Raw genomic sequence first — 10,000 nt, 5'->3', positions numbered from 1 at the left:
ACTAAGGGCTCTATCACGCCTTCTATCATCACTAAGGACTCCATCATGCCTTCTATCATCACTAAGGGCTCCATCACGCCTTCCATCACCACCAAGGGCTCAATCACGCCCTTCTATCAGGCACTCATTAACCCCATCACTTAGAGGGAGTCAGTCAAGGGGGCGAGAGACAAAGGACCTGAACTTCCCAGACGCGGTCGTGAGGGAGTGATACAAACCCTAACCTAACCTGACCTGACCTAACCTATCCTATCCTAACCTAACCCAACCTGACCTGACCTGACCTATCCTAACCTAACCGGACACCTCACCTCTATCATGCCCACACACGTACGTACGTACGTACGTGTGTGTGTGTGTGTGTGTGTGTAATAATAATAACAATAATAATTAACCGTTTATTGAAAGAGCATGGCAGCTGGAAGGCTGAAAATATACAGTTACATAATTGTTGAATGGGTCACTTGATTGGCAAATAATATACAAGTAACATAAGTGATACAAATATGATATATAATAACTAGGTGGAGAAAAGCTCAGGCTACAGGGCATTTCAACATAATGACAGTGCAAAAGGGTAAGATTGACTGGGAGTGAATACACTGGTTGATTACGAGTTGATGATAATTTTTACAATGGTTGGGACTGGGCTGTTATTATAGGGATCAGTACGTGCGAATGCGGTTAATGCGGTTGTGGTGTCGAACAGCTATTCAGGGACGAGGGATCTCGGGTGGAAGTAGGAGCCGGTGTTGAGGATGGTGCAGAAGGTTCTCACCAAATTTGCAGATGATGTCGTGGTGATGATCAGAGAGAGGCGAGAGGGTCAGTGTGTTGAACGCTTCTTGATATGTGGAGTAGGAGAGAGAGAGAGAGAGAGAGAGAGAGAGAGAGAGAGAGAGAGAGGCTCATTGGGCAGCCATCCACGTAATGGTTTCAGCAAAACGTGTTTAATGTACCGCCGAGGCTGGTCGTGCGCTGCCTATAAGCTGCGGTAATAAGCCACTTGGTGATCCGTAAATAGTGCAGCGGGTGGCGGCGTGAGAATGGCGTCAGTCCTTTACTACCACCAGGTGTAAACATCGACTGTGGTGGTGTGTGGTGTGGGTGACTTGTTGTAAAAGCCACACACTGCAGCCACACACCACGTCATCACCTCCGCGTTACGTCTTGAAAACTGGCGTCCACCGCACCACACTGAGACGTCTGCCTCCCCACAACTGAAGCCTCTAGCAACACAACATACAAACCCTGAAGCCCTGAAGCCTCTTACACAAGTGCTGCCGCCAGTTGCCTGTCCAGTAAATAATTGGTAAAACAAGAGCTGCCGCTGCTGCCAGACCCACCCTGAATGACGTCCAAATCGAAGCGAATGAAACTCTCGAACCCATTTCGCCTTGTCAACTGGGAGGAGGAGAGGGAGGAAGAGGAGGAGGGAGAAGAGGGGAGGGAGAAGGGGGAGGAGAAGAGGAGGAGGGAGAGAGGAGGAGGGAGAAGAGGGGAGGAGAAGAGGGAGGGAAGAGGAGGAGGGAGGAGGGGAGGAGAAGAGGGAATAAGGGAGCAGAGTGGAAGAAATAAACACACACACACACACACACACACACACACACACACACACACACACACACACACACACACACACACACACACACACACACACACACACACACACACACACAGATTACAGATTTACAGATTGCCCCGGAGGGGCAGTTTATTGGCACCCCCTTACATCCCAGCAACACACTACTACACTACACAACACAACACAACACTACACCACACAACATAACACTACATAACACTACACAACACAGCATAACACTACACAACACAACACACTACACAACATAACATTACATAACACTACACAACACAACACACTACACAACACTACACACTACACAACACACACACCACACAACACTACACAACACAACACACTACACAACACAACACACTACACAACACTACACCACACAACACACACAACACAACACACTACACAACACAACACACTACACAACATAACACTACAACACTACAACACAACACACTACACAACACAACACAACACACAGCATAACACACAACACAACACACTACACAACACAACACAACACACCTCACACACAACATAACACACCTCACCACACAACACACCTCACCACACAACACACCTCACAACACACACACCACACCACACAACACACACCTCCCCAACACACCCCACACACACCTCACAACACACCTCACACACCCCACACAACACCACCTCCACACACCACACACACAACACACCTCACCACAACACCACACAACCCCTCACCACAACACAACACACGGCCGAGTAACAAACAACAACTGGGATATTCTGTGACCCTGGAGGTGAGGTTGGTCACAACCCCGTGTGGCTAAACTACACCAACACGATGAACAGGAGCGTGTGAGAGCCGCCCGGGGGTGGCAGCTGTCATCATGGTGGGTGGCACAACAGCTCGCCCGCCCGCCACACTCACCAGCAACACCACTTTATTAGTCGGCTTCGTGACGTCATTCCTGTGACGTCATAGGCGGTAACCGCAGTGATTGGCTGAAAGCTGTACTGTCAATAGCCAGGGAGGTGGCACACAGCCCCGGCAGGGCCCGGCCAGGAACATGTTCATCCGCTCACATATAAATAGTTGTTTTATGTTGCACTGAGTCTCGCCCTTATCACAGATAAGTGCACCATTAATTATGGGGTTATGGATAAAGTGGTAGAGAAGTAAGAGAAAAACACTTATATAAATACATAAAGAATAAAGCGAGGAGTGGGTGGTGAAGAGGGCGGCGGTGGAGGCTCAGTACACCTGCAGGAGTCTACCGTCACACAACACACCCAAGGCTCACCAGGCTCCAGAGTCTTGTAACCTCAGCTCCATTATTCTCTCCGAAACAACAAAACGGAATCGAGTCTTAAATTTATTTTCTTCACTATAAAACCTAACCTAACCTAACCTACCCCCTCTAGGATTAATCAACAGGTGAAATAAACTGAAGGGGGAAAAGATGAATCTTGAGGTCATCAGTGTGTGGCTTCCCCTCCAGCCTTACTCCCCACAAGTAATGAGATAATGTGGCCGAGGTGAGACATGGTGTGGTCACACACACACACTACAGGTCTACGAGGACCACAACACCCCGTCCTTCAAGGTGGACCTGGGTAGTGTGGACTGTGCCAGGGGTTGGCATGACACACACTATGGCAGCGGGTCTGGTCCTTGGCACCCGCAGCTGGCACTGTGCCACGTGCGTGTGTGTGTAGCGTGTCCCACAAGGCGGCACCTCCTCCTCCTCCTCCTCCCCTTACACACTATAACAAACAATCCCCGGAGACCTGTACCCCCCACCCTTACCTCCCCACCTCCCTACCCACCCCACTCCCTCCCACCTCCTCCCACCTCCCCGAGCACATTAGTGTGCCACGTCCCCGCTCTAGATTAGTAATTATTAAGTACACCAATTAAGGGTCATCAGTTAGGTGGCGGAGGAGGACGTCTCGCTCACTCGACACACTGGTCATCCAGGTGGCGGAGGAGGACGTCTCCTCTCACACACTGGTCATCAGGTGGCGGAGGAGGACGTCTCGCTCACCGACACACTGGTCATCAGGTGGCAGGAGGAGGACGTCTCCTCGACACACTGGTCATCCAGGTGGCGGAGGAGGACTCGCTCCTCACGACACACTGGTCATCCAGGTGGCGGGAGGAGGACGTCCCGCTCCTCACGACACACTGGTCATCCAGGTGGCGGGAGGAGGACGTCTCGCTCCTCACGACACACTGGTCATCCAGGTGGCGGGAGGAGGACGTCTCGTTCCTCACGACACACTGGTCATCCAGGTGGCGGGAGGAGGACGTCTCGCTCCTCACGACACACCCTCGACCTTGCTCTAGGTGGCTCCCTCACGGTCACCAATACACCGCTGACACACACAGGTGGTCCAAGCCTCACCATCACTCATCCACCTCTTGTCATCCGTCACGTCAGCCGTCAGCGGTACGAGCGTCAGCAACATGAACAAACACAGTTAACATTATCGTCAGCAGTGTGTGTGTGTGTGTGTGTGTGTGTGTGTGTGTGTGTGTGTGTGTGTGTGTGGCCTTGATTCATTATACACCGTCAGATATATAATGAAGAGGAGTCGCTTCCCTCCTTCAGTTGTGTTGCTGCCAAGAGGCGTAAGGGGTGAGGTGAGGTGAGGTGAGGTGAAGTGAGGTGAGTGAGGAGGATGTAACTATTTAACCACCACAAGGAACCTCACCACCCTACTAGCCTCCACCCACTCCACCCACTCCGCACACACCTCCATCCTCACACACCTCCACCCACTCCACATACCTCCACTCCTCGAACACCTCCACCACTCCATACACCTCCACATACCTCCACCCACTCCACACACCTCCACCCACTCACACACCTCCACCACTCCACATACCTCCACCCACTCCACACACCTCCACCCACTCCACATACCACCACCCTCCCATACACCTCCACATACCTCACCCCTCCACATACCTCCCCCCTTCACCTTCCCAACTTGTATTTAATTACCAGAGATCATGACTGAGTGGGAGTGGATGTTATCAGGATGAGAGGGACAGGAACAATAGCGAGAGGGCCAGGAACTACGATGAGGAGAGGGCCAGAATACGTGATGAGAGGGACAGGAACTACGGTGATGAGAGGGACAGGAACTACGATGAGAGGGCCAGGAACAATAGAGAGGGCCAGGAACCACGATGAGGAGAGGGCCAAGAACTACAATGATGAGAGGGACAGGAACTACGATGATGAGAGGGACAGGAACTACGGTGATGAGAGGGACGGAACTACAATGATGAGAGGGACAGGAACTACGGTGATGAGAGGCCAGGAACTACGATGATGAGAGGGACAGGAACTACGGTGATGAGAGGGCCAGGAACTACGATGATGAGAGGGACAGGAACTACGATGATGAGAGAGGGACAGGAACTACGGTGATGAGGAGGCCAGGAACTACGATGCTGAGAGGGACAGGAACTACGGTGAGGAGGGCAGGAACTAAGATGCTGAGAGGGACAGGAACTACAGTGAGAGGGGCCAGGAACAAGATGCTAAAGGGACAGGAACTACGGTGAGAGGGCCAGGAACTAAGATGCTGAGAGAGGGGCCAGGAATTGCGGTGAGGGGGTCGGGGAGGAGCAGCGTGTGGAGGTCGGGGAGGAGCAGCGTGTGAAGTCGGGGAGGGCAGCGTGTGGTGGCCGGGAGGGGCAGCGTGTAGGCCGGGGAGGAGCAGCGTGTGAAGGTCGGGGAGGAGCAGCGTGTAAGGTCGGGGAGAGGGCAGCGTGTAAAGATCGGGGAGGGCAGGGGTGTGTGCGACAGGCGTAAGAATGAGGTTTAGGAGCAGAGAATGAGGGTGAAGTGTGAGGGTAACGTGTGAGGGTGAGTGTGAGGATGAAGTGTGAGGGTAACGTGTGAGGGTGAAGTGTGAGAGTAACGTGTGAGGGTGAAGTGTGAGGATAAAGTGTGAGAGTAACGTGTGAGGTGAAGTGTGAGAGTAACGTGTAGGGGGTGAAGTGTGAGAGTAGGATAGAAGAGATGGGAGTGAGGACATGGTAGGAGGAAGGAATGGAAGAGGGGAAGGGAGTGGAAGAGGGGAGGAGAAGGGGAAGGGGATGGTGAGGAAGGGGATGGAGGGAGGGAGGGGAAGGAAGTTACGACGATGTGAGTGAGTTGTGGGTGAAAGAAGATAATTGTCACTGTGGCCTGTTTAACGCTCTCTCTCTCTCTCTCCCCTCTCTCTTTTACCTCCCTAAGTCCTAACATTTGGTGTGTGTGTGTGTGTGTGTGTGTGTGTGTGTGTGTGTGTGTGTGTACCCCTAGGATGCAGTGACCCACATTCAATTATATTTTAACAAGGGGCACTTCGAGACCTTGGTCATTGACTGCGTTAAGCCGTACTCGTTGGGAGGAGGAGAGGTGAGGGAAGGAGGGAGACCTTAAATCGATAAAACCAAAACAATAAGACCTAAATCACCTTTAAAAAAACACCTGTTGATTAATTACAAATATATAATAATCACACCTGCCGCCCTGACGCACCTGGCGCCCTGACACACCTGGCACCCTGACATACCTGGCACCCTGACACACCTGGCACCCTGACACACCTGGCACCTGCTGCTCCTGTGTTCTAATTTAGCGCCATAAAATACTCTTAACAAATTATTAATTACCTTTTATGCCGTCAGATAAAATACGTATTGTTCTTTACTGGAAATATATGAAATCCAACATATTAAGTGATTGATAGTGTGTGGCCTCCAGGTGTGGGAGGCCATGGAGGTAGAGCTGGCCTTAGTTTCATAGTGTGGCCTATAGGTGTGCGAGGTCAGAGGTAGGACTAGCCTCACAGTGTACACAAGCATCACACAACATTGACCTCTCACTGTGAGTAGATTAATTCTGATGGTCACAGGGGTGTGTGTGTGTGTGTGTGTAAACGTCTCTCTCTCTCTCTCCTCTCTCTCTCTCTCTCTCTCTCTCTCTCTTAAAAGGGAAAGTCAGGTCCATACACAGGATGAACCCCAGACAATAACAGGTAGGATGTAAGGAAGGGGTGGGGGAGTGGGGGGTGGGGGAGTGTAGGGGGTGGGGGAGTGTGGGGGGTGGGTAAACTAAGGAGAATGAGTGATGGGGGAGGGCACAGGGGGGGGGGTGAGGGGCCATATCGCCTACACACCGTCACAAAGGCCTGGTGGGGCAGGACACGGGGATTTACCTTCCTCCATCAGCTGTTGTTGAGTATTGTTGTCATCACCCTCCACCCCCTACATCCCCCGGCAGGAGGAGGAGGAGGAGGTAGTGGGAGGAGGGTAGTGGGAGGAGGAGAAAGGGAGGGAAATGAAGGAGGGGGAAAGGAGGAAGAAGAAAGGGGTGAGGGAGGAGGAAGGAGCGGGGTGGTTATATGACACACACACACACACACACACACACACACACACACACACACACACACACACACACTGCTCATCATCACACCCCGGGGCTTCCATCACCACCTACCTGTCTACCCTGCAGCTGGTGTGTGTCCTTCCCTCCCTCACTCTCTCTCTCACCACCTAAATCTCCCTCATCCTCCCTCCTCTTCACCGCCTCCTTCGGGAACCTTGAGTGTGTGCGCTACTCAACTCACATACACAGTTAGCAAAAAACAAAGTGTGTGTGTGCGTGTGTCCCTCCCTCTCACCTCTCCCCGTAGTAGGGGAGGCTGAGTCAAGTGACCCGTGGTGAGGTAGGCGGGGGTATTGAGCGGCGGGGGGTGGTGGTGGGGGAAGGGAGAAGGGAGGTGTGGAGGGAAGGGGGACAACAAAGTGATAGGTAATCCCGGTAGGCCTGCACACACCTCCACGCTAATGATACACCAGGTAAGAGAGCCACCTAGCCGTCCAGGTAAAGTACCGCTCACCCCTACCTCACCTGCCCTCCCCGCCACCTCACCTGCCTCCACACTACCTCGCCTGCCCTCACCTCTACCTCCTGCCCTCACCTCTACCTCACCTGCCTCCACCACTACCTCACCTGCCCTCACCTCCACCTCACCTGCCTCACCTCCACCTCCTGCCCTCACCACTACCTCACCTGCCCTCACCACTACCTCACCTGCCCTCCACCACTACCTCACCTGCCCTCACCACTACCTCGCTTGCCCTCCCCCCTACCTCGCTCTGCCCTCACCACTACCTCACCTGCCTACCTCTACCTCACCTGCCCTCACCTCTACCTCACCTACCCTCACCTGCCCTTACCTCACCTGTTCAAATTACAAACAATTACAGATTAAAAGTGAGTTGTATTGGCAGTAATACACACAAAAATTTATGTATTTACAGTATTTATCTATGTATTCCGTGTGTGTGTGTGTGTGTGTGTGTGTGTGTGTGTGTGTGCTCAACATATCAATACAGGTAATGCCTGTTTTAAATTAACCAAAGGTCCGACCTCACGCTGCAGTAAACCCCGATCAATGTAACTTATATTATATCCTGATAGCTCAACACACACACACACACACACACACACACACACACACACACACACACACACACACACACTACGTCTGTATATTTCTTGCTCATTGTAAAACACTTTCACATTGAAGTAATGTGTTGTCAGAGAGGTAGTAAAAAGCACAGAGGCACAGTAGTGTTGTCAGAGTGTACAGCCGTGTTGTCAGAGATACAGAAAAGTTGTCAGAGGTACAGAAGTGTTGTCAGAGAGGTGCTGTAGTTGTGTTGTCAGAGGTACAGTTGTGTTGTCAGAGATACAGTAGTGTTGTCAGAGGTACAGTAGTGTTGTCAGAGGTACAGTAGTGTTGTCAGAGGTACAGTAGTGTTGTCAGAGGTACAGTAGTGTTGTCAAAGGTACAGTAGTGTTGTCAGAGGTACAGTAGTGTTGTCAGAGGTACAGTAGTGTTGTCAGAGGTACAGTAGTGTTGTCAGAGGTACAGTAGTGTTGTCAGAGGTACAGTAGTGTTGTCAGAGGTACAGTAGTGTTGTCAGAGATACAGTAGTGTTGTCAGAGATACAGTAGTGTTGTCAGAGGTAGTGGTGGCAGGTGGAAGTAACAGTAGAGTAGCAGCAATGGCTGGGTCAAGCACTGAGAAGTTACGAATTAAAGCGGCAGTACTGGTGGCCTGTCCGTACCTCCCTCACCTCCTACCACACACACACACACACACACACACACACCTCCTCCTGCCGTAGCACCACCAGGAGATCGTTTAAGGTCTGGCCATTATAGGATTTTCACTAAATGTTTATCGGTAAATGTTTTAGTGAAAATCTCAAAGAGGATTTAAAGATGTTGGAGGGAAAGGAGGCAGAGAGGGGGATGAAGGAGAGGAGGAGGAGGAGGGAAGGAAGAGGGAAAGGAGGGAGGGAAGGAAGGGGGAGAGGAGGGAGGGAGGGAGGGAAGGAAGGGGTGGGAGAGGGAGGCAGTAATATCGGGTTACATATACTGTATTATACTGTAAATCAATGCGCGCGCACACACACACACACACACACACACACACACACACACACACAGTTCACTTCACGTAATTTAACCTCATTAGTATATAAAGTGGTGTGAGGGTGGGTGGAGTGGAAATAACTTGTCTCAGTGAGTGGAGTGGCGGTGTGAAGGGAGTGGGTGGCGGTGTGAAGGGAGTGGTTGACGGAGTGAGGGCGGGTGGCGTTGTGAGGGCAGTGTGAGGGCCTCAGTTAAGACACTCCTAAAGCTTACTCACTCCTCACAGTTCACCCTCCTCACAGCTCAGATACGGTTCCATATGTGAGCAGCATCATAGAGACTAAGACGTCACAGCTGAAACGTTTTATTAGGACGAATACATAAGGTCAACATCAGAGTGTAAACAAACGCTGACCCTAACAGTGTGTGTGTGTGTGTCTAGACCTTGGTGCCAGAGGAGAGGAATCATGACGGCCAACACACACACACACACACACACACACACACACACACATACACACACACACACACACATTACATCAACAGTATAAAATTTACCTCCCCCCCCTCAAAAAAAAATTACATAACGAACTCAATTTGATTTTTTTTGATTCAGTTCCTCTTTTTCAGTTATTTCTTCTCGTTTAATGTGTGTCAGAGCGAGAGTCCGCCCCACCAGGTGTCACACGGGTACCGCCTCTATGACGCCTTCACCTAAAAATATATTTCTCATTCCCGGCCGTCCAACTTTTTCAAACCTTCCGCCTGTGATATTTTACGTCAGGGAGGAGGTAGGAGGAGGAGGTAGAGGAGGAGGATAGGGAGGGGGAAGGTAGGAGGAGGAGGAGAGAAGGAAGGATGGGGAGGAAGAGAGAAGGAAGGAAGAGGGAGGAGTAAGCAGGGGGAGTAGGTAGAAAGAGAAGGAGAGAGAGACGGGAAGAGGAGGTAGGAG

At 51.4% G+C, this 10,000-nt stretch overlaps 1 protein-coding gene across 1 annotated transcript in view; it reads right to left on the bottom strand.

Moving 5' to 3' along the window:
• The window catches only part of LOC121855948 (G protein-coupled receptor kinase 1-like), a 109,390-nt gene that overhangs the window by 75,105 nt on the left and 24,285 nt on the right, over positions 1 to 10,000 (bottom strand). The gene's annotated exons all lie outside the window — the stretch shown is intronic.

The sequence above is a fragment of the Homarus americanus genome, unplaced genomic scaffold (assembly GCF_018991925.1).
Source record: "Homarus americanus isolate GMGI-L3 unplaced genomic scaffold, GMGI_Hamer_2.0 scaffold19117, whole genome shotgun sequence".
NCBI classification, from domain to species: Eukaryota; Metazoa; Arthropoda; class Malacostraca; order Decapoda; family Nephropidae; genus Homarus; species Homarus americanus.
This window is presented reverse-complemented; position numbering and strand designations above follow the sequence as displayed.